General features: G+C 41.8%; 1 long non-coding RNA gene across 1 annotated transcript; it reads right to left on the bottom strand.

Moving 5' to 3' along the window:
- Positions 1 to 14,026: 14,026 nt before the first annotated feature.
- LOC125689549 (uncharacterized) lies at positions 14,027 to 22,185 on the bottom strand. Its single transcript, XR_007375334.1, has 3 exons — positions 22,078 to 22,185; positions 14,617 to 14,774; positions 14,027 to 14,091 (listed from the first exon to the last, which is right to left on the bottom strand). It is a non-coding gene; the product is annotated as an uncharacterized LOC125689549 (long non-coding RNA).
- Positions 22,186 to 24,826: the final 2,641 nt, after the last annotated feature.

The raw sequence follows: 24,826 nt of genomic DNA, 5'->3' as shown, positions 1-24,826 counted from the left end.
ATGCCACTCAACTTTATCTATGCCAAATGCCCTAACTCATTTATCCTTACATAGTCTCCATTTACTTTCAGTGTTTCTCTCCAGGTAAAGAATAAAGATTAGATCAGTCACTTTGTTTGTTTGTTTTGTTTTTTACTTTCTCATTTTGAGTGATAAGTCACTATGGCCCGCAGAAGTTCATACTTCACAAACTATATTCAGCAGAGAAAGACTGAAGAAGACATTGAAGTGACTGATACTAGCCACATACAGAAGAGTTAACCTCTGCAAGTGCTGTCTTTTCCAGTCTTAAGTGCTGTAACTTCCGTGCTGCAAGTAGGACAGGAGGAAGTTTTCTTTGCTTAATAAATGTGCTTCTTAGTTTACTTTCATACTAGATTTCCTGAGGGGAAAAAAAAAAGCACTAGACTTTCCAGTCTCGTATTTTAAATGCAGTATAAGATACATTTTAGATCAAGGATTCATGCAGCTCCTTAGTTTTTAGAAATCCTTCTTATACCCACATCTTCAGAATTACATGACACACATTGCTTATAAGCTATGTCATAACAACAGATCACTGAACACCTGAAAACAGTAGAAATAATAGACTCAGAGAATCCCACATCTTAAGGTAGCATGTGAAATTCTGGTCATTCCAGGAAGCATGCAGTAAAATGAGGATGGGAACAGGTACAGAAGTGACTAGGGTGGTCAGAGGAATGGGTCAGCTTCAGAAAAGGTCTAACTAAATAAGCCCTGGAAGGAGAGACAGCAAAACAAGATGAGGCAAAGATCTCTATGAAGCAGGGAAAGAGAACAATTACTTGTTGCTTTTCTCAACATCAGAGCAAGAAGGTGCTAAAAGAAATAATCAGGAGAAAGTTTAAAAACAAGAAGTACTACTCTGCAGAGGCATGTGACAGAGGCCCTGTGCAATGTACTACCACAGGATCATTTAAAATTCAAGATGGACCAAAGATTCAAGAAGTGATTAAACAAAAATAATGGAAAAACAATGTGCCATAAGAGCTGTTAGTTGTAGAAGGGTACGAATATATCCCACCACTGAGAAAACCCTGAAAGTGCAGATTGAAAAAAATCAGAGAAGGCTATAATTTGGCTAGTGCTCCTGTAAGTTTGTCCCATTTCTTGTTTTCCTTCACTAAATCCTTGTTGTCAGCCAGTTAGACATGGGAAAGAGAACGCTCAGGAGAACTAAAATGCCTTGTGCCTGTGTTCTCTCTTTAGGATTAGACCACTTGAGCTGGCACACTCTGTCACTTAGCTGGGCTTCAGAGGTGACAGTGTCAAACCAGCTGAGAAGAAGCACCACAACATCATGATATGTTTCTGAGAAAAATGATCCCTCTTTCTCGTGCTATAGCTTGTCATATAATAGCAATAATCACAATTGCTTTGTAATATACTCAGAGCTGCTTTGGAGATTGATTAAATGCTTCAGCTTCCCTTTAGCTTTAATCAAACCCAGCAGCTGTTTATCACTCAGAATACTTAGATCAATAGAGCTTACACCTTACATACACCTTTAAAATAGTGTGCCCTGTACTAGCTCCCTTGAAACTGCAAGTAGTAATTATAATAAGTGATCATACACTGTAGAGCTAAAAGTAGATGTTATAAATTGGTGAAATTACCACAGCCAGTAGGATGACACTTTCAAAAAACAGCCTTCCTAGTTGCAAATTTGTCCCAAGATATTAATTGTAAAAAAGGGACAGGAAGGTCCAGGGCCAAACGTGCTCAGCCCTAGCATCAGATTGAATATACAGACCACTACTAGACAGAGTGAAGCAGCTGCTCCATCAGTTGTGGAGCTCTTCTCCAATAGCCCAGTAGCAGAAGAAAATCCATGGACACGCTGCATGAAATCCCAAACACTAACTAGAATACCTCAGCTTTGGTTGGAATGCCATAAGGATAGGAGGCAGTTGATATAGTTATCTTTAACCAGTTTCAGATCACCCAAGAAAGGTATAGGTCACTATTCAGTAATAAAGAAGGACTGCCTTACCTCTTTCCAAGGATCAGGGCTCACCAGAAACGCCCAGAGGAGGTGATCTCCAAGTAGAGAGCTTACCCTTTTGACTGCCAGCCTTTAAATGAGGTTCGGATGAATTGCTTGCACCTTTGCTAACAGAGCTGGCTATACCCCTTCCACATGTGCTCAATCACTGGTTCAGGCTGTGATCTAGCTGTTTCCATACAAATGGATAATGACTACAAACACCTATTTTACTCATTCTGCAAGATATGCTTCTGTCTTGTAATTGAGTTGAGTCAGCAGTTTCAGAGATCTTACAACAATAAAGCTTAGAGCACAATTTAATTACATAAAAATTAGCAAATCCTACTGAAGATAGCATGAAAGCTTCTACAGACATACGTGAATCCAGGACATCCATGTTAGTCATGGTAAATTAAGTGAATGGAAGTCGAACACCACGCATAAAATCATCAAATCCAGATGAAACATCACATTGGAACAGTCCACTTCATTGTGCTGCCAGACAAGACAAGACAAACTCTTGGCTGGTGCCTTGAAAAGACAAATATTTGGATAGGAAAAGAAAGAGAGAGTAAAATCATTGCTTCTAAAATGATATGTTATGGAAAATTATTGCATCACTTTTACTAGCAGTTCACAGCTACTCATTAATTTTGCAAAATTGCAGCAGCTCTGACTCTCTGAGGTCTTCTAGAGCAGCAGTTTCTTGCTTGTTCATAAGGGGACAAAAAGCTGTGCTCAAGAGCACCCCTATATGAGAAATGGTGTTTATGTGGAAGGTGACAAGATTTGGTTCATTCTATATACAGTTGGGACATGAGTTTGAAAGATGGGACATTAAGACTGTGTCTTTCCAGTCACGAGCATACAAAAGTGCAGGCCCTTTTTCCATCAAGAAGGGTTGTGTAAAATGGTATTTATATCATGTTAAGTCAAGAAAGATACAGCAGCCAGCAGCCAGTGGGATTTAGGAGCACTTTAAGTGGGCCAGCCTTCAAACCCTCACCTGTTCCTGGCACTGAAAAGGGAGAATGAGAAAATTGGCACATCACTTAGAGAAGCTCTGCAAAAATGCAACTCACTACATTTCCTTTCTTAAAGACTGAGGCATGTTATGGAAAAGATCATTAAAATCCAGTTTAGAGGGAAGTAGGGAAAACACTATAGGCCTCAGATTTCCAGTAGATTTTGGAAAGGAGAAAGGAAATAACATGAGATCAAGGCAAACAGCTGCTGTCATTGCCATTCATAAGGAGGAAGGCTGGATAATTGAGAGCTTTTTCACTTTATTTTGTTTTGCTGCTTTTTTCATACCTGCCCAGGACTTTAACTCTTAAAAAAGAGGGAGGTGGGGAAAGACAGGCTCTTCAAGTTATTTTTATGAGCCCAGCTAACATTTCACATATTTCAATTTCTGCCAGTGTGTGTTCCTTTTCACACTGCTATCTGCTTGAAAGCATCTTGTGGAGGGAGGGGGCTAGATACCAGCCAAAGTAGTTTTGAATGCTCTTTGTTTATTATATGCAGATCAAGCAATTCTTATTAACTCCGTTTCAGTTCTTCCTCCATAGGTAGCAGTGCTGTGATATTATTTGCAGGCAGCCAAGGTAATTACCATCCAGCAGGGTCCAATTGTTTTCAATTAAAAGCTTGACTGAAGTCTTTAGTTTTTAATACCATTGTGACCATCTGCTTTCACTGAAGTTCATCAGCAAAGGCACAGGCCTCATTCTAATGCTGCTTAATTATATAGAGGAACTTTTTTTTTTTTTTTTTTTTTGGTCAGAGATTCATTTTTCCCTGCTAAAGAAATGGGCAGCAAAGGGGCTACGTGTCTTTGCTAATAGCCTGCAGCAAGATGGAGCAGCTAGGAAGATCATTACCTTCCTGGGAGATCTAGCCGTTACTGCACTGACAAGAAGATCCAGGGGACCAAGAGCAGAAAGCAGTTAACTTTTGCTGCCCTGCTCTTCGTTCAGTCACTTGCCTCCCTCTATCTTCCAGCAAATCTGAAAGGGCCAAAAGGAAGAAGTGATCATCTTGAAACATGCAATGCAACCCCTGCTGCTCGCGCTTTCAGACTGCATTGCTGTCTGGGGTTGCTCACAGGCTCTCCCGCATGGGCATGCAATGCACTCCCTCCTTCTTGCACATATGATAAATGTTTTGCAGCCTTGTATCATCTCAGATGTGAGGATCTCCAAATCCCTTACAGGCGTTCATTAAGCCCTGCACAATCCCCAGGAGAAGTAAATATAATTTTCCAAATGGGGATATCAGGACAGTAAGAGGTTAATTGATTAGCCTAAGGCCAAGCAATAAATAAGTGGCAGAATCAGTGTGAGGATCTGCCAAGTCCCAAGTTTAACACAAGTCTCCTATGCGTTCATCATCAGAGAAGGAAAAATGACACCCTCACATCCTCAAAATGCTTACATGCAGCCCTGTTTTATACGTGCCAGAGCTAATATGCACAGCTCTTAACATTACCAACTGTACTGTGAAGAGAACAGCATTTTGCAGATTCAGTGCAGGAACTGCTGTCTCCAGGCAGGAAGCACACTGATCTTGCTCCATGCTATCCTCCCAGGCCAGCACACAGCTTCCTTACAGTGCCTGCTGCCATTTATGTTACACATGGCTATACCAAGGATCAGCCCCCTGAGATACAAATACTTTGCCAAATGCCAGTTAAAAGAGGACGTATTTGCAGTACTACACTGTAAGACAGCTGTACTAGCTAAACTGGTGAACAGCACTGCTTTAGTGGCAGTGTCTGAATCACTCAACAGTGGATCCAGAATCCTTCCCATCTTCTTGGCCAGCAACACAGGCATACCCTTCTCTCTGGTAAATCCCATAGCCATCCATCCAAAACTTAAATCTTTGCTCCTCGCAAAACTCTCGGAGAGATGGAATTTGGCTTTTGCCCTCACTGCTGTAAGAGTCTCTCTCCTTGGGGCACATCTTCACACTCAGCACAGATAATGCTCCTTCCCATAGATCATCTGGACTGCTCTGAGCTAGTATATCAGGCAAGACTAAACCCATGTAAAGATTTTTATACAGCCAAGTCCCAGTTTGCAATGCAGTACTGAGATCTCTACAGCTCCTATACAGCAAAGGCATTAAAATGAGAATCTGAGGCTTGGAAGATAATTACTCCAGAAATTGGTCTAAATGACAGTATTTTGAAAGGCTTGAGGTGTTGCTCTTAACTACACTCAGCTATTGCAACTGTAAAGCAATTTGTTTCCATACAGATTTCCTTTAAAGCTACATGTAGTATGTGTCCTAAATACATAATTACACACCAGAGTATAATGGCTCATTCAGGTTTATTTCACAACCAACAGGCACTGTAAAAGAAATTTCTGGAGGAATACGCAGCAAACATACAGCACAGGTTCCTGAAGGTGGCTTTCTTGCATTTTTCCTCATAAGAAGGTCTCAAAATTCTATTCCTGCCCGAGACTGGAAAAAGTAAGAATAAATAAACCCTTTCTTTAAGAATTACCTTGAAGAAAACATAATGACCCTATTAAGAAAATAGTCCAGTAAACACATTTTTGGCATGAACATCCTGTGAATTGGATGGCCTAGGAAATTGCTATTAAGATTTTGCAGTCTTTCTGATTGAAACTAATCTGTGTTCATAGCAAGTCAGCATAGCTATTCCAAAGAGTTCTTTTGTCACCTGTACAAAAATCACTTGGCAGTGTCCATTTGGGCAGCTCTTATGGAGTTATGTGTGCACTGCAAGAATTACAGAAGAATTTCTGTTCTATTCCAAAATAATCTATATAATCTCTCTCTGGTATCTGGGGAAAAGTCTTGCAATGACAGGAACAGTAATATATCAGTGCACGCAGATGAAAGCTTTGAACAGCGCTAGTACTGCAGGGAGTAACCTAAGCTGACCATAGAATTACAGAATATCCTGAGATAGTACAGAGCCACAAAGGTCATCAAATCCAACTGTTGGCTCCACACTAGATGTCCCCTCCACCTCCAGGAAAAAAAAAACAACAACAACAAATGTAGGAGATCATTATGCAAATACCTCTTTGAGGTTCAAGACGAGCACTCTTTTAAGTTATTAGTGAGGTGTTGCTTTATTGCCCCGTTCTAGCAAAAAAAATAAAAAGAAAATTTCTTCCTTCTTCTGTTGTTCCATGAGATGCTGTAACACTAGGAGCTGCCTTTCAACAGGCAAGAGTGACCATTACTGCCTTTTCTCACCTCTCCTCAGCAAGCTTTTTCCCTTGCAAAAAGCACTAAGTTCATCTTGCTTAATTGGGAGCATTTAAAATTGAGATGCTGAAATCAAGTACCATCAACATCAAGAAACAGGCACTTCCAAAGGGCACCAAAGATCTAAATTTCCCATCAGATGTGCTTCTCTTTCTCCATAAACTACAGAGACAATTTAGCACAAACAAGCTCTTAACTCCGGCACCTCAGTTAATCACTTAAAGAAAAATAAAAAGTAATTCATTCTGCATCTTTGAAACTGCCTGTCTAGCTATATTTAAGCAGAAGATCTACAGGATATATAAAAAAAAATAAATCCCTGTTTTAAAGATGAGAGATAGATAAATGATTCGTCTTTTTCCATATGGTCATTGTGCTTGTGAATAGGTGAGGAAAAGCATGGTATCTGGGGGGCTTTGGTTCTGAGATTTTAGAGGCAACAATACTTCTACGGCCTTGATCATAAGCCTGCATCCCAAGAAGCCAATGTTGTAGTCTGCATGTGGGAAGCCAGTTAAGCAAGGGGGTAGGAAACTGTAGGTCAAGATAAGTATCGTGGTTCCATGGCACCCTTCATGACAATAAATAATTTAACCTACACTGCCATAAAGGGGGTTTTGCCTGTGTTAATAGAGGGACTGAAACAAGCATGCTGAAGGCAACCCGGGTTTAGCAAAAGGTGGAATTCTGAGCTGCTTTATGGACAAATATGAGACTACACTACCAAATTTCACACATCAAGCATACAGCCCATCCCAGTTGCTCTTATGAGACTGCAGCCCACATACCTGTACTGTGTAGAAATGTAGTTTCATGGCTCCATTGCAACCTCATGGACCCTCATGGACAAGGCCTTCATTTAGATGTCCATGAAGTACAATAGTATATTTCTCAGTTTGTTCCTAGATTTACAAATAAGTCCAAAGGCAGCTGACAAGGAAAGAGACAATGGATGAAAAGGAAAAATCTTTTCCTGTTTTCCTTACTATATCTCAACCTAACTTATTTAAAGTCAAAAATCCAAATGTCATTTTTCTGTCTCTCTTTTGATAAGTTCAATAAAAATACAAGAAAAATTCTAAATTATTTAAAATATTACATGTAGCTGTGAAATTTATCCAGAAGGTCTGCAGCAGCTCCTTGCTGGAGCTCCAGAGTGAGTAAAGCTTGCTTTATTTGCCTCCTTCCAAATTTCACCTCGACTGAATTCAGATGGGATATCAACATGTTTGCATTTTAGGTAAAAAAGCTGCAGTATCAGTGTTCAGACTTTACCATGTATTTTCAGACCTGAACAAAAACTTTCTAAGCATAACTGCATCATAAGTCTGTAGTATCTTACAATCCATTCTGAGTAAGTCTAATAACTTTGCAGTTAAAGTCCGAGCCAGATGGGATGAATTAGTGGGACAGATCAGTGGGAGAGGACCCTTCAGCTTGTCCTTCTCATGTGACAGCAGAGGTGTGCCCACCAGTCAGTGCTAAGGGGAAGGAAGATTGCTCTTTTAGGTCTTTCTGGATGATCCTTATGTGCTGCCCTCCCCTCAGGTCATTCTTCTCCATGATCAACATGCAGTGCAGCAAAATGCTTCAGTCTCAGCTGAGGGTGCAGAGGAAGAAAACTAGTATCTCACACTTTGAATATTTTCTTCTTCATAAAAAAAGAAAAAAGAAAAAAAAAAAAAATCAACACTCCTTCCTTTCCTCTGTCTTTATCCCTTCTTAAAGCACCCAGAAGCTTAAAAGACTGAATATCAAGAACCTATGAGAAAAACAATATTATCAGAGGATCACTTTGAAAAACCCTGTTTCAGTGAGCTTTGTGCCTTTTCCTGAATAACACCTTTGAATCTCATGTACTGTCTTATAATTACAAAAAAAATATAACATGATATAGCACGCGCTATGTCAGCTTTGATTATGCCAGCAGAGAAAGACATGGGATACAGAGAGAGAATAAAGGAAGAATGATGGCTGTCTACCGGCTTATCAATTTACATCTCTCTACAGTAAATCTAAGTCCTTTGTGCTGTCAGTCATGCACTTCTCTGGCAGTGATTGCTGAAATATGAAAATCACAGCTTTGAGATCCGTTTGTACATTCACGTATTTCTATAGCCTGTATGGGTTTATTGCTTCAGTGTCTGCAGTGTCTCCCATCAGCATGGGACCTGGCATTTGAAGATCAACATTTTCCCCTACTATGTAGCTTATGTGCATACCAACACTCTCTGAATCACCACCTCTTCACTTCAAATTACCAAGGAAAATGTAAAAAACCCTCTGGAAACAGTAAAGGTAACAAATGGTTCTGTGTGAGATGTTATAATTCAGGCCTATAAATCCCCATACCATCTTGTGATTATGGCTAAAATTAACACACCTCCTCATCAAATATTTACTGTGACATAAATAGTCATCCAGCCAACATCACGCTTTTAGACACATTAACGGCAACTGCACATTTGCAGCTGAAATGACACACTGGAAATTAATGAAGACAAGAAAATGTGAAAACCCACCTCACTGCTGTAGTCACCACTGCAACAATTGTCAGCAGCAAAGACCAGCTTCCTGGAAATTTCAGAAGCATGACATTTGGAAAATAAAATCGTACTTGTTACCAGCACGGCACGTGGTTATGCACATATGCACGGCAGTGAGACTGCCTATGAGCTGAGCAATAATTTAAGGCTTCATTGTCCCCTTCCCTCTCTTTCCAGGACCCACAGCCAGGAGTTGATCAGTGAGGATTCTTGCTGTTGTAAAATACAAATAGCGATGAAATTGCATTTTTGCAATTTTTTCCACACCCAGGGAAGGCAAACACTCCAACACAGAAAATTTCTCCCAGGGTTGCAGGTAACAATCAAAGAGAAAAAGAAGAATAAAAAACCTTCCTCACCCTAAGACCTGCCCTCAGCTATTCTCCTAACACAGAACAACCACTGAAATCTGCAGCAAGGCACAGCCCTCATCTAGATATTTGAACACAATTTGCCTCTTCTGAATTAAGAATTGTAACACAAAGGAAACAAAAGCCACCAGAATATATGACAGCGTAATAAATTATTGCTAATTTCCTGAACTTACATAAGTTGATCAGAATCCTTTAGAAAATTCTCCAAACAATGTTTGTCTTAAAATTCTCTGCATTAAAAAACAAAACAAAACAAACAAACAAAAAAAACCAACACCCAAACACTCTGTCATATTCATAGGCACAGCTTTTGAGCTGCATTCCATAAAGCAAGTACAATTCTTCCAGATCAGCAAATCTGTACAAAATGGTAGTGTTTGGTTCCCACACTGAATAAAACATGGTCCATTCTATCCAATATAGTTATTAGACTTGGAGTTATTTTCTTGCTATAAATATTCCTAACAGCTTTGAACCAGTTTCATCGTGAAGTAATGAGAAGAGCATGATCTCAATACTGTCTTTAAAATAAACACTGTATTTTGACTCTTTTTGCCTTATATGTTGAGACTGAAGTCTCTTAATGCTTTGTACTCCACATGGTTTCTACTACAAAAGGCTACATCCTTTTTGCCCTCTCTTAAAATGATACAATTCCTGTGCCTGGGATAGGATATTATTAAAAGAATATTATAAGCAAAGAAATAACAACGGGGATAGCACAAGGCCATCATACTCAGAATTTTCATTTAATTATAGCTGGAAAAAGGTATTTGAGTCCTGGAGTTTGATTTGAACCAGAAATGTTAATTATCTGAGCAAAACTTACAGGACTTGGGATGATACCAGCAAAACCCACTATTTTTCATCATTTATTAGTAGTAATGAAAAATAATTCCAAACAGTATTTCTCATCATTCCAGTTTCTTAGACCTATTACTACCACCTGAAAACAGCCACACATACAGCAAGGCCATCAACTTTTGCACTACCTGGAGGAACAGGACTGGGATTAATGCCAGGCCCCTCAAAGCCTCTGGCCTGTTACTAGCAGTGACTGACTGAGGTTGTTCAGGAAGCAGTAAAAGAGCAAAAAAGCCCACAGTGAGACACAGTTACATCTTCACATTTTCTGTCCCGGTCTGCTTGCTGTTTGATCCTATCCGGATTTTCATTTCAAGCTGTTGCCTGCTAAAATGGCCTTAGTGAGACCGAGATGGAGCCCAGACCACAGCACAGTGAATACTGTCTTGAGTTTTAACTACCAGGTCCAGACAGCTTTGCCAAAATCCTGAAAATGTATCTGTGCCCATAACATCAGAGAATCCATTAAAATGTTACTCAGCCTTTCACCTACTCACTGTTCTTTCACCTTTGAGACACGTTTTTGCATGAGAAGTACTTGGATGGCAGCCCTAGCAGCAGCCTATCACACTAGAATAATAAAGGATTAATTACCGCCATCATCAGTACTCTATTATTATTTGTAGCATCAAGTGCTTTCTCTTTTCTTGCAAGCTACAAATGCCTGGGAACACAGAAGGGAAGACACTGTACATTAATTCAACAAGTCTTCCAGCCTGCACCTGCGTTTAATTAGTTACTCCCCAGCCAGACCTGCAGAGCCAGAAGCTGCAAGTGAGAGCACCACTGACTGCGGGCCTGGCTGGGCCGCTGGTGTAATTAATTGCATTCTTACCACAGCTTCATTCTCTGCTCAAACAGAAGTTAATCATTTTCTGGAAAGCCTGAGCTGCCATCTCTGCCATCCCAGCCAGAGTGCAGAAGTGCAGAACAGCTCAGTGATGCCAGCCCTTTCCCAGTTCCCTTCTCGCCTCCTGAAGCGATATGCTGGCCACCTTATGGCTGACTGAAGAAGGGGGTGAGAAGGCTTAATGGAAATTAAGGAAGAGAAAATCTGAACAAGAAGACTATTGAAAACAGCCAACCAACATACATACAGCAGCTGTCCCCCCCCCAAAAAAACAACCTTGCTTGGGCAGAGGCTTGGCAAGAAGTCAGCTAATAACCTGGCTGTGTTGGTACTTCACTAGTCCTCAACATTAAAGTGAGCTTCAAGCTATTCTTATATGTTAATGTCTGTAACGTTAAAGCACCCTTTTAAAAGAGGAAAGCAACATTATTGCTATTTAATACATGGCAAACAGGGTGACTAAGGGTCTTGTCTGAAATTTCTACAGAAATCAGCAGAACAGTTCAGTCTGCAGCACTGTGGTGCGATGGTTATTTTTCAGTCCAACCCTCTTTGTTGGGACTATGGATCACACCTTGCCAGAAGGCTGTGAGAAGACAAAGAAGAAACAGGGTTTGGGCACAGAGCTGGTGCATGCAATGGGAGTTTTATCTGTCCCAGTCCTGTGCTCTCCCACTCCCAGGTGGTGTCAGTGGGGCAGGGGCAGGCACAGGCAGAAGCAGGATGGCTAGGCGTCACAAGCCTGGGAATGAGGAGGAGTTTCCTTTCCCTGAATGCTGGGATAACCCTCTGGGGTGATGTGAACTTTCTTCCATATGAACAAGCTGCAATAGGGCTGTTTGTTTGCAAAAGGAGAAGAAGGACTCCACCAACAACAACCTTCAAAGCTTTTGAAATAAGCCATTTAGAAATTACTTGCTTTCTTTTTTAAATTTTTTTAGTTCAGTTTTTAGAGCATCTTGGTACATTTCTTTTTAAAATTAATGGCATATACTTGATCAAAAATGCTAAAATGCTGGTTCCAGCAAATTACACAGATAATTAAGCCTAATTTCAATAATGCTTTGCAACACTACTAATAAATCTTAGGGCTCTTGCATTCCTTGAACATATACATAAGTTACTTCAAGAACACCAAATTCCACCCTCACAGTTCCTTCTCTATTGAGCTTTGGCAACCCTGAGCTAAATTCTGCTGTCAGCTATATCCCTGTAAGTCTGGAACAATTCCTTGCTCTCGGTGGCATAACTCAAGATTACAGCTGTGTAAATGAGCACAGAATGCAGCCTGAAATGTTGTAAATCTGACCTTCAGCTTGCTTCCATGAAAGGGGAAAAGCCAGGAACTTGTTTTCACATCCAGTAAGCCTCTTGAAAAACTACCCTGCATAAATATTATGATTACCATCATAGATACAACAGTATTAAGATGGAGTTAAAAATTTCCCAGAATCTAAGTCTACCAGGAGAATGCGGGATGCCAAGTGTTGTATCTGTGGGCTACCACAAGCAACATTTGCTTTATAACTAGGAATATGCACTCTGGCCCCTTGCCATAGCAGCACACCAGGCTTTCAGCTTTCTCTTAGTTAATAGGTGGTTGGCTGGCCTCGAGACACTGCAGCATTGCCCTGCCAGCAGCGCTTGAGTGTTGATCACTGGGCCTCCTTAGGCCTTCTTAGATGTGTTGGCTCAATTATTTTGAGGGCCTCTAGAGTTCATTCTTCCCAGACCACAGTTTGGAAAGCTTGAGGCCCTTATGGACTCCCAGTGAGGTCACTGCTACTCCCACTGAGCTGGTGGCTCACTCCCCTCTTGGAAGCTGGGCCATGGTTTTTGGGTTCAAGTGACAAAAATGAGCACCCAATCAATGGCCATGTTTTCACACCAGGTGAACACACTCCTGAGTTTCAAATTCAAACGCATCCACCTTTACTTGCAAAATATCCATGTGGAGATGAGAATGGGAAAGGGAAAATTGGCCTTGTTACGTTCACTCGTCATGGACAGCAGGCCAGCAAATATAAAAACACTCCCATGACCCTGACTTCTTCCCTAGTTTTATTTTAGCCATTCTTTCTTTGAAGGGTACTCTAAAACTCCTACAAAACCAAATTAGAAGGAAGACTATAACAAACAACAGGCTTTCAAACAAAACATCAGCAAACAGCAAAAAGAAAATACTCATTTCACTGTCTTTTGGTTGGACAAGTTAAATAATCCATGATTTCTCTAAACAAAATCTTTGGAGGAAACATAATTTGTCGGATGTTCAGTACAGTCCTTACTCCTTCATAACTGCAACTGGCAGTCATGTATCTTAGCTATTACTTACACATGCTTCTGAAACATTAGGTAGAGTCAGGCTAGAAAATGTAGCGCAAGAAGTAGAGTCAGGCTAGAAAATGTAGCACAAGAGGTGCTCCCATACATGCTGATTTTCATCATCAGACTATGCAGATCTCTTGGCCCTGTCTTGATATGCCTATGCAACATTCAGAGACCTATACCCAGTTGTTAAGAATTATAAATAGCTGGTCTACATGTTCAGGACTTTTATCTGCCCAAATAATAAAAGGATTGCACTATACTACAGCACACAGTTGGACAAAGATGTGCATATCTGTTGCAGCAAGGATATTTATCAACAGGAGAAAAGCTTGCAGAGGACATGCCAGCATTGTATTTGCTTTTAGACTGCATTATCAATCTCTGGCATCACCCAAAATTAAAAGGCACTGCATTTATGCAAAATACCTTTAAACAGGCAGCATCTCTTGTCTTCATTACTAACTTTCTTAAAGCATAATTTGATGCATTACCATAAGTGAGTGAAAGAGCCATGAAATCTCATCAAAATGCAAAAGGAGACTGGATCCAAGTGCGAAGGCCTGCAATTCACCTGCCACTGGCAGACAGCTTTTTAAAAATGGACCAAGCTCTCTTTGTGCTGATTGCTATTTTAAGCACATTAAATATTTTAAAATAACATTTCCATTTTTCTTTCTATATTAGGGAGTAAATGTGCTTTCCATTTTAATTCCCAAACTGAAAAAGTAATAGAGCAGCGTTTGAAGAAGCCATTTCACATGTCAGCACATACATGTACCTTGAGGTAGAAGTGGAAGGGAGTTATTCTTCACTAGTACGATCATCAGAGCAACAGATCACTGGGAAGGCATGGTGGTAAAGGATCTGTATCAATAATAAGAAATAGGAGGAATTTCTCTTTACTTAACAGTGAATACAGTTTCCATAATAAACTCTTCCTCACAACTGGAAATTCTGTGTGATCTGCAAATCTTTCTACAAAGGGGGCTATTTCTGCAGAATCAAAAGATCATTATGCACAACTATTTAAAATAAAAGTAATTAATAAAACTAACTTGATTTAATTTATTGTTTTAAACCTTTTGGTTTTTGTTTGTTTGTTTGTTTGTTTTTTTGCCTGCTTTTCACTAGCTTATCCCCTCTTCAGAGTTGGTCTTCGGCTAAATGTCACTGCAAACTGATGTGCTGGGTGCAGAATAATAAATTTCATCCAAGAGATTTTGAGGTACAGGTCATTTAATATAGTGACTGTGGATAAGCTGGGCCCCCATTGTACTCCCACTAATGTCAATGAATATTTTTTGCCAGCAAGTTCAGAAGTGGATACCATCCCTGGCTGTGACATATTGCTCCTAATCTAAATTTGTCACACACTGCCACTGTCTGTACCTCATTCTCTGGGTGCCCATCTTCAAGCATCCAAAGATTAATTTGCTGGTGGTGCAGGGAAGATGATCTCTGCTCTGAATGCAGCCACTCCTGCCATTTGGATGCAGCCGCTGCCTCTCACACACAGCCTTCAGGAAGGGCTCATCCCAGCTTCCATCCTAAATGCATAAAGAGGAGAGCTTATCTGGTTATTGCTTTGTTTCTGCAGCAGGGCAACAGTAGTCCTGTGAAGAAGAAAAGAAGAAAAAAAAAGAGAAAGAAAAGGGAATTTATGCCCAGAACACAGGGGAAAAAAATATATATATATATATTTTGTGTTACTGCTAGCAGAAAACTAGGTGCAAAGTCACTAGTCACTCACTTGCACTTTGGTTCTGAATTTGTATGCATCAAAAGAAAAAAAATATCTCTTTTCAATAAAAACTAGCCACATTCTCTTGTATACAGCTTCTCAGGTGAAAAAGATTAACATCATAAATTACCAGGTGATGTCAACAAGAACAAGGACCTCACATTTCCCATAGGGACCTGTCCTGTTAGTTTATCCTCTTTTTTGATTTTCCTCTCTACAACTCAACTTTTCAGGAAACAAAAAAAATGAGAGCACTTCAGAGCACCCAGTCAGCTGTGAATATGCACAGGATGAAGATGGTCTGCTGAGAATATCACAGGGAGAAAATGATTGATCCTCCACGGAGAACAAAAAACTGAAGTTCCCTACTGAACAGTGAAAGTGAAAAATAAAGAGATAAAATAAACCCCAAGCCAACCTTGAAGGATGTTTTTTCTGTCAGGGAACACCGTCCATCCTAAGACTAATATTTCACTTCACAATTCTGATAATGTTCTAATACAGATTTGATGAGATATATAATATATCATTGATTAGGTATATGCATATATTTTAGTCCTAAAAGAATGAACGGTTGCCCATGCCAACTTTCCCACATCATATTTTCCCATGTTTATAATGTCCTTCTCTCTGTTGCTGAGACATAGACCTATACAAACAAAAAAAAAGAGAAAATCAATCCCTGTCTGACTGCACACAGAAACACTGACCCTAAGTAACCACCACATGCAAGTAGTGTGGACAGCCTGCATTTCACTCCTTTAACCTATCCAGCTCCTATCCAGTGAAAAGCAGCTCAGTGTTTTTGCATCAGCACTTCAATTTTTCAACAGACTTTTTTCCTCTGGGGTCTTGCATCACTATAGGAGGATAGGAGTTGTTGGCTGAAAATAAGGAGAGTCCCAGTATGCAGCAGGTCAGTGAAACATGGAATCCACACTCACATGTGTGTTTAAGAATATGAGTAGCAGGTGAAACCATGGCCCTCATGACATTCGTGGCAGTTTTGCTATCAACATCAATGGGGACAAAATTTTATCCAGTGGGATTGATTTATGAAATTCGTATAAAGGATGAGGGCCCAAATTGTTCTTTATTCACCAAAAATGAATAATAATGAGTCAGAAGTAAAGCCTGCTAACTAAATTACATATGCAAATAAATATATTATGTTGGGCTGCAACAGTGCAAGAAGAAACTATTATCTACCTTCCAGGAGAAAAGAAATAGTTTTTAAATGAACCTTTAATTTAGTCTGTCCCTTTAGAATATTAGCTTAAGAGAAAAACTTATTACTCATTAGGAAATATATCCATAATGGAAGCTTCCCAGGTAGCTCTCATGGAGAAACTCAAATTAAATGTGGACATATACTCTATGGTTCCATAAATGTCAACATTTATTTCTGGTAAATATTGTGGCTTATTTTGTCTCTGTAAGTGGTATTCCCTCGGGCCAATAAATCTATGTGGGAGTCCATACCTCCCTATTACTCTCACTGGATTAGCAGTGATTACAAGTGACCGCTACATAGATGCGCTGGATAGAGTCCAACTGTTCCCCAGCAGAGATTTTTCCTGCTCTCAGGAAGTATGGTTTTTCCTTGGGAAACAGGTATATGAAGGTCAAAGTGACCACTGAGCACTTCTTCATGTCACAGTGGCTAGAAGAACCAACTGAACATCCTACATGGCCTTGCTACATACATCTATCCAGTTTACATAAAGTTATCACACACAGTAATCACAAAGATCAGAGGTCAGGATAATTTAATGTGTTTTTCTCCAGTGTGCCCCTAGGAGGCATGGAAGAATCATCATGCCCGTTTCTCAGGTGAGAAACAACCTGCGTGTGTCCTACAAGTCTTTAAGTGGGCTTTTAGTTAGCGACAAGCGTGGGAAACAGCAGCCAACAAAGTGAGGCCAGAAAAGACTCTGCTAAAAAAGAAAGGACTTTATTCACCCCTGGATTGTTCTGAGCATACAGGGTCCTGCACAGCAGACAACAGCAGTGTCGAGAAGTAAAGGGTAGTGCAAAGCAATTTGCTGGATTTCCTAAGAAGACAGGACTGTGGAAGGCTCATGGCCAAGATGAACAGAGATATTCAGATTGTACATCTGCCCAAAGACTTTTTTTTTTTTTTTGGTGGGAGAATGAAGCCTCAGAAACCCTGAGCTATTTTCCTTCACAGAATGGGAATGTACAAACTGCCCATTCTTTCCCTAGGAGTGAGTTGCATCAGTCATGAAGAAGTTACCTTGGTTCAAAGTCTTGTTGAATGTTGAACAAAAAATGAAGATCAAAGGAGAGCAAAAGGCAAAGATGAAAACAGGAACAACTCAGCAGAAACAGAGAAGGGCCTTTCTCTAAAGGCAAAAAAAAAAAAAAAAAAAAAAAAAAAGGAACAAAACCCACTGGACATGAACTCCAGTGCCCCTAAATGAAAGCCCATCTCTACTTCAGGAGCCTGAGAAACCAAACTAGAAAAGTAGCTGTGACAACACATAGCAGCCAGATTCATGGTGAACTTTTCTTTCATTGACCACAAGCAAGGAATACTCAAGAAAAATGGAACAAGTGTGGCTGGAGGAAAATAAAAAAAAATACTGTTCTATGGCAAAGTAGCAACCTGGAAACAAAAGATAGACTTGGGAAGCCACTGTGGTAACTGAGTCCAAGTAGTGATTTCAGTGAAATGACTGAGAACCTTGCTCCATTAAAAGTAACAATATGTTCAGCTCTCCTGAAGCTGTTTTCAAATCATCTAACAATGCTGTATTTTCAGTGTTTCAAATCTGTGCTAACGGCAGTTAATTCACATAGATGGAGAAGGCCAGATGGATCGCTTGACCTTGGAACTTGGCCTGGAAGGTATTCTTAGTCTTAGCAAGAAAAACACTGTTCATTTTGCATAGCAAAGCCTTAGAAGAGGGCATGAGAAACCCAGGGATGCACTAGTGACCTGCTAACGTTTTCTGCTCACTCAAAGCCCCCTCAAGTTTCAAACTGAGTCATTTATCCACTTTCAAAAAGCATGCCAAAAGCCTCATGAGAGTATTAAAATCTGACCTAGTACTTCTCCAAGCAAGTTGCTGCACGGACCAAGAAGTCAGCAACAGTGGAACAATCTTCAGGCCAAACCTTCCCAGGGCTGGTGGTGGTTAAGGCCCAGCCTTGCAGAGCATGCAGCCTTCCACTGAGAATTTTCCTTCCCTGTGTACCTCAGTAGATAGCTTTTATCTCAACTCACAAGTTCTATTTTGCTTCCAATATTCTCCCTCATCCCTTTGAAGAGGGTGGGGGGTTGGGGAGTGAGTGAATGGCTGCATGCTGTTTAGCTTCCTGCCACATTAAACCACAACACCAGATCAAGACCCTTTCACCTCCTGTGAAGTTCAAGTGCAGCAAGGAGAACTTGCCCCTAGAGGCTGCTAAACCTGCTGACTGCTTCCCACACCATGAAGTATCTCCTGAGTCATGGCTCTGCAGTGACAGCAGCTGGCTTGTCTCCTGGAAGGTGGGAGGTAGCTGTCATCTAGATGGCTGTTACTGAAGCTGCTATCCTGAGAGGTGCTGTTGGTACGGATATGGAAGATATCAATGAGCAATGATCCCCCTCACCTTTCAGTCTCTGTGCTGGATTATTCTATTGAACAACCTGCTCCAGTCGATGAATTCAAGCATGAACTGAGTCACCAAAGTAGCTTCACTGCAGTTAGACACATCCACATGCTCCTTTGAAATCCTTTTAAGCCCACATAAACCCTTCACACATTAATTTTGCAGGTTTTCTTTTCTTTATAAGCAGTACTTTAAATGCTTGAGACTGCCCCCAGATTGGCAGACCACCCGCCTTCCTGCAAGGATTCAGTGTAAATCCCCGAGTGCTTGCTGGTCCTAGATTCCAAAAGGACAGCTGAACTTTACAAAGTGAAAAAGAAATAGCTGCAAGGCACCTAGGTGCTGCAATTAAAAAGCATCATAAGAAATCAGAGAAGACTCTTAAGGAGTACAGCACTGGAGCTGTGATAAGCAGTTCTCACAAGGGATTGCCAATCCTTCTTTGCTCCCCATTTCTCTAATGCCAAAGCCTGCCCTATCCAAGAGGGCTCAGTCCCTCTTGCCTGCTAGGGCCCACGTCCTCCTGAGGCTGCGCATACCTGTGTGTGAGCAGCACACACCCCAGTAATGCCTGGGGTGACTCCCAGAGTACTGACTCTTGGTGGTTTAAGAGGAAAACTAGGCTGACCTCACGCCAAAGCAAGAGCCCTCTGACCTGCTAGCAAGTGACACACCAGAAGATGTTGGACCTTTCTCTTCTGCCTTTCCAGTCCAGCATGAATAATACTAAAAGGAAGAAGAGGTCAAAGCCAATTAGCTTTCCCCTCCCACTCTCTCGTTCTTACCTCTACAGATGGAAGAGGAATCTCAGAAATGCCCAGAGTGCTGACACTCAGGTTGTCCAGACAGACTGGGAGATGAAGGTCATGATACAGGAAGCATAAAATCTGGTCCTGTGAGAACTCATTTTGTAAGTGCAGAGACTCAAGACACCGTTTGAACCTGGCAGCTCTCCTCCAAGCTGCCTACTTTTTCCTTGGCACAACAATGAGTTGGAACAAGTCCCATCTGGGGTCGAGGATCAGCTCTCAACACATGGATCCAAAAACAAAGTGACAGAGCCTGGAAGCTACAGTGAGCCTCCTCCAGAAGTCACTAGCAGCAAAAACAAAAAAAAACCCAACACCATACACAATTCATTGAAAATACAGTCTAAATCTAAAGTATGTTTCTTAGCTTTTCCATACACAGTACTATGCAGACTACCTTCTGCAAGTACATTTAAACAACATCACTGTTGATCCTGCCTTGTGCCCACTCTGGCTTGTATTTAACTTTCCACAGCAGCCCATACTCATTTCTTGGCACAATAAAACAAATAGATTTATTGGTTGTTTCCTTTTTATTTGTGCAAATCATTAACATTAAACACATGATGTTGCAACGACAATAGAATTGATGGCTTAATGGGATGAATTTTAATTTAAGTAATATTTCCATTAATCTAAAAGCTCTCCCTTAAAAGTCTGTAGAATGAATTTATTGGAAATCTTCCAGCATAATTCTTGCAAAAATTCTCCTCTGAATGATATGTCAGACTTTTAAGGCGCTCTTTGGCAGGTTTGCTTCTTGGCTTCGAATGTTACTGACATAAGAATACATTTCTCACAAGTCTTCTGAGTAACAAAGGAAAAAAAAGGGGGGAGGAAGAGGGGGGGAGCAGGAGGAACTGCTGCAGAATCCATGGTAGGTACAGAATGCCACAGCCCCAGATCTGTCCACTTGGCTGGAGAAGTGCATCTCAGATTTGTTACTTGTTTATTTTAGGTTATGGAAAATACAGAGGATTAAAGAGGCAGAGGGAAGCAGATGCCATACAGACAGAGGCAGATAAAAGCCAATCTCCATCCAAGAGCATAGAGGCACTGCACCCAGCACAAGAATGTGTTTTGAGGTAAAGCTGAGCCGTGGCAGCTGGGATAGGGAGGTGCAGCTGCCTCAGACCAGACAGCATTCCCACCCTCAGAAAACAGCAAAATCCACCATGCAAACCAAATAAAAGCTGGGCTACGCTGGATGTCCGCATGTCCCCCACTTTCACACTCACTGCCTGCAGAACAGATGGGCAGCTGGAAATGGAAAGGGAACAGAGACAGAGCTGTCATCAAGCCCAACCCCAGAGAGGGGCTGCTTTAAGTTTTGCCCCTCTCTGTCTGCACAAAAGGCAAGGTCCTCAAGGCACACGTCCTCAAAGGCAAGCAGAGCAAGGGAGGATGTCCCAGACAGACCTGTTAAGCTCCCCTTTTCCCACACCATCCCCAAACTAGCCAGCCTGGAGGTATGTCCAAGGCTTTGATGCCAGAAAAAAGGTGCAGCAACCTTGCACCACATGAGCATGGTCATGCCCTCCGCCCTGATATGGATGCTCTGAGAAGCTTGGGTACAGCTGAGCATCTCATCTGCACAGATAGATGTTCCCCAGGTCCTCACTCACAAGTCCAAAGGAGCCCTGAGTGCTGGAGGGGACCCTGTGGGCAGTCCCAGAGTGGCAATTGCAGGGAGCACTGCCCTCCTTCCTCTCACCTGTGTTCCAGGACAAAACACCTCACTCTCTTTCTATCCATCACCAAAAACATCCCTAGCTGTACCAAACAGCCCCGTACTGTGCCTCAGCCAGCAGCCTGTTCACATTCATCTGGAGTATTTTGTCAATAAGAGCTCAAAAATGAATCATACAAAACAGCAACACCCCAGCACAGCAGAAGCAGCTCACATTTTGAACGTGCTTCCAGCCCATGAAAGCTGGTCTCCACCCATGGGTGGTACCTCAGACAGGCTGGTTTCTTGAGTATGGGAGGTGGACCTGCTCCAGCATCTGGTTTCTGGCAGCCAAGAGTCTTTCCACCCCTCTCCCTGTGTCTGCATGACTACCTGTCTCAGCAATGGAAATGCAACATCCTCAGCAGCTCAGTACAGCACCAAAGGAAACCTACTCATCTTCTTGGCCAGCAGGAGATTTCTTCAGCAAGGTGGCACCAACCCCATAATTTCACTGTGCTCACACACAGATGCAAGAGGAGAACATGTTCCTTTCCAGCTGCAGCCCTTTCAAGGTTTGTCTTTCTCCACAGTCAGGGGTAGCCAAGAAGGGCAGACTTTGTGTGGCCTGAGCCTGCTCAGCACATCCCACTGCTCATTGCTCAGCTGTGCTTCCTGTCTGAGATGCCTCCAGCCATAGCTTTCTCCTTCTACCAGTTCCTCCTTCCATTGACCAACTTGGTAATACATCCAACAGAAGAGAGTAACTAATACATTAATTCCTGTATGTACATTTGTTTTTTTAATGTTCCCACTTTTCTTCACATAGAGAAATCTACCTGCTTTCTAACAGACCCAGCATCCTTATGCTGAACATCTCTCTGTGGTCTTATGCAGGCGACACAACACTGAAATGCACCATGCTAAGTACCTAATAGGGAGCACGTTAAAGGAAGCTACTCTTACTGAGAGCCTTTCTGTTAGTGATCAAGAGGCAGGTGAAAACTTACCTTCACTCATCCCACTATTCTCTTCCTGGAAGCTTCCTCTTCTTCTGTCTGCCCACACCCAGTCCCAGCCATGGCTTCTTGAACTGGGCTCAGGACTCATGGGCAGCTAGTGGAGTGAGGAGCCAAATTACATCCTTGCAGGTGGCCTGCTGGGCTTTTCAACCCTGACCAATGAAGCATTCAACAGCTCATTTTGCCCACCTGCAACACAGAAAGAAGTTATATTCATCTCCTTTAGAAAAGACATTATTCTCAATATATGTAAGAATTGTATGGGATATCATTAAATTCAAAATACTATGTAAGAAAGCATGTGCTTTGCACAACCACCCACAGCTCCAGGAGAACCATTTAGGATCTGCATCCCCCAGGGCTGAACTAAAAAAAGCAGCATCAAGATGGCATTTGGAGGAGCCCATTCATCTCCCTCCCAGCAGGGCGGTAAACAGATACACTAACAACAGTTGACAGTGGGAAAGTTAATGGGTATGTGCATTAACCTACATATGAGTGTTTAAGACAGAAGAGTTACTCAGAAATCAAATGGGTTAATTTTCCAGTCCTTCTGTTCCAGAGATCATAAAACAATCTATGAGGGCTCAGGTCATGCCTTAGGATGACAGTAAAGCAGCCCCATGGTCACATCCTTTTGCTTTAAACATATCACTTGTGCACATGTATGCGTAGGCATTTCTGTGTCTGTGTATGCTGCTCAAACTGTTTGCTGTTTTTTCTGAAATTTCTCCTTCCTACTTCCAGAAATATGATTAAGCATATGACAAAAGATGTATGTTTTGTTATTTTTCCTTGGTAATTCAAATTTACCTGTACCCCTATTGCGTTCACTGGCTTAGGCAAGAGTGAGCAGGCAGCTCACCATGCCTTGGCACAAGCCCACACCAGCCACATAATGGATCTGTGCCATAGCACCTAAAGATTATGGTAGAATTTTATCTCCTCAGCAAAAGCAGTAGACAGTCCTGCTGAGCTTAGCAGCAGATGCAAAGCCCCAGAGTAAATATTTCATGATAAACAAGAAACCTGTGTAAACACTGAGTAAAGATATACAATTGATGATGAATGCACTTGGGACTGGATCAAGATCTAGAGCGCTTGGCTTCAGACACAGCATCCGGAGGAGTTATTTATCTCTCCAGATCTGACCTCCAACAATATCCTCCAGGGCCTCATTATTCACCTTAGCCGTACCTGAGAACATGAGCTGCTCCAGAATGCTTGATCTGTGAGGCCTGGGACAAGGAGAGAAAATGGTAGCAAAGCCAGGCTTGGTGAGTTGAAAATCTCTCCCATAAAAGTTTGCTAGACCTCTAAGGAGCTTCGCAATGTTTTTTTGTTGTTGCAATTGCAGGGATCATTTTTTAAAACAGAGAGATAACATTTGGTTCATTTCTTTCACTTTGGAAAAGGGCAGTTCCTAAGCCCTTATCGTTAGAAAATAAGAGCAGTGTTACATGTTCAACAATTTATGTTAGGATCCTGCCATTTGTTATGGGAACAGCAAGTACAGAAGCAAGTTTGTTATCATCCCTCCCTGCCTCTGAGTGCAGTGTGAGCAAGTGAGGAACAGTAGGTGTAAAAGCAATGCAGCCTGCAAAGTCAGTGACCAATACCTAGAATTTAAACCCACTCTGAAGCTTCCCACACTGAAGTGAGGCTGTGATTTGTTCGGTGACCAGGCAAGGACCCACTGATATTTCTACAGTTTGCTCAGCATCTCAAACAACAGCATACTCTGTGTGTGAGCTGGTGCCTGAGAAAGCAGAGACTCAAAGCCTCTATGGTGCTCTCCTTGTGCCCCAGTAAGCGGTGGTGGTGGGGAGTGGGTGGCGGAACCATCACAGATAAGTTGCTCACACTGGAGGGAGTTTCTGAACACTTGCCCATGTTAGAACCCACTAGTTTTAACTGCCTTCTTACTTAAAAAATAAAATAAAAAGAAATCACAGAGCAACAGCATTACGTTCTGATCCTGTGTCCAGGCTCACACTTCCCCTGACATCCATCCCTGCACCCCAGGAAAGCATCACGGGATCACAGAATTGTAGGGGTTGGAAGGGACCTCCAGAGATCATCAAGTCCAACCACCCTGCCAAAGCAGGTTCCCTGCAGCAGACTGCACTTCATTAAAGGGCTGCCATAACTGCTTGGCCTAACTGACCTTACCCTCCTCAGCACTCCCAGCACCTGTGGAGCCTTCCCATACCTTCAGAGGGAGGCAGATTCATGTGCTCTGCTGACATGATTCATTCCACTGGAAATTTGAGAGTGAGCTGCTTGTAAAAGTCTGTGTAAAACAACAAAAGAAAAATGGCAGAGGGACAGGGCATTAGATATTGACACTTACAGATGTCTTTATCAGCCTAAAACAGAAGAGCTGCATGAGATACTCAAGCCACCTGCAGCAGCAACAGAAAGTGGGGAAAAAAAAAGTAAAAAGGCACAGCTGAAGGATGAATCGACCCCCTGGGCTTGGAGGAAACTAACTATGTCTAAGCCTGAGCCCAGCTGAGGCATGCAGGTCACTGCAGGCACCTGGGTGGCAGTGGGGCCCTGGTGAAGGTCAGCCAGGCTCCAGCACTAAGCCTGCCATCCAGCATGGCAACTTCTGAAGAAATTAAGATGTGATAAAAAGTACCAAAGCTGTGAGAACTTTGCTCCCTTCTGTTGGAGACTCAGATGTTTTGGATGGTGATCAATGGGGGGAAAAAAGCAGCATTTTCCATCTGTA

The sequence above is a fragment of the Lagopus muta genome, chromosome 2 (genome assembly GCF_023343835.1).
Source record: "Lagopus muta isolate bLagMut1 chromosome 2, bLagMut1 primary, whole genome shotgun sequence".
In the NCBI taxonomy this organism is placed as follows: Eukaryota; Metazoa; Chordata; class Aves; order Galliformes; family Phasianidae; genus Lagopus; species Lagopus muta.
The sequence above is the reverse complement of the archived record's forward strand: the minus strand, read 5'-3'. Positions and strand labels throughout refer to the sequence as shown.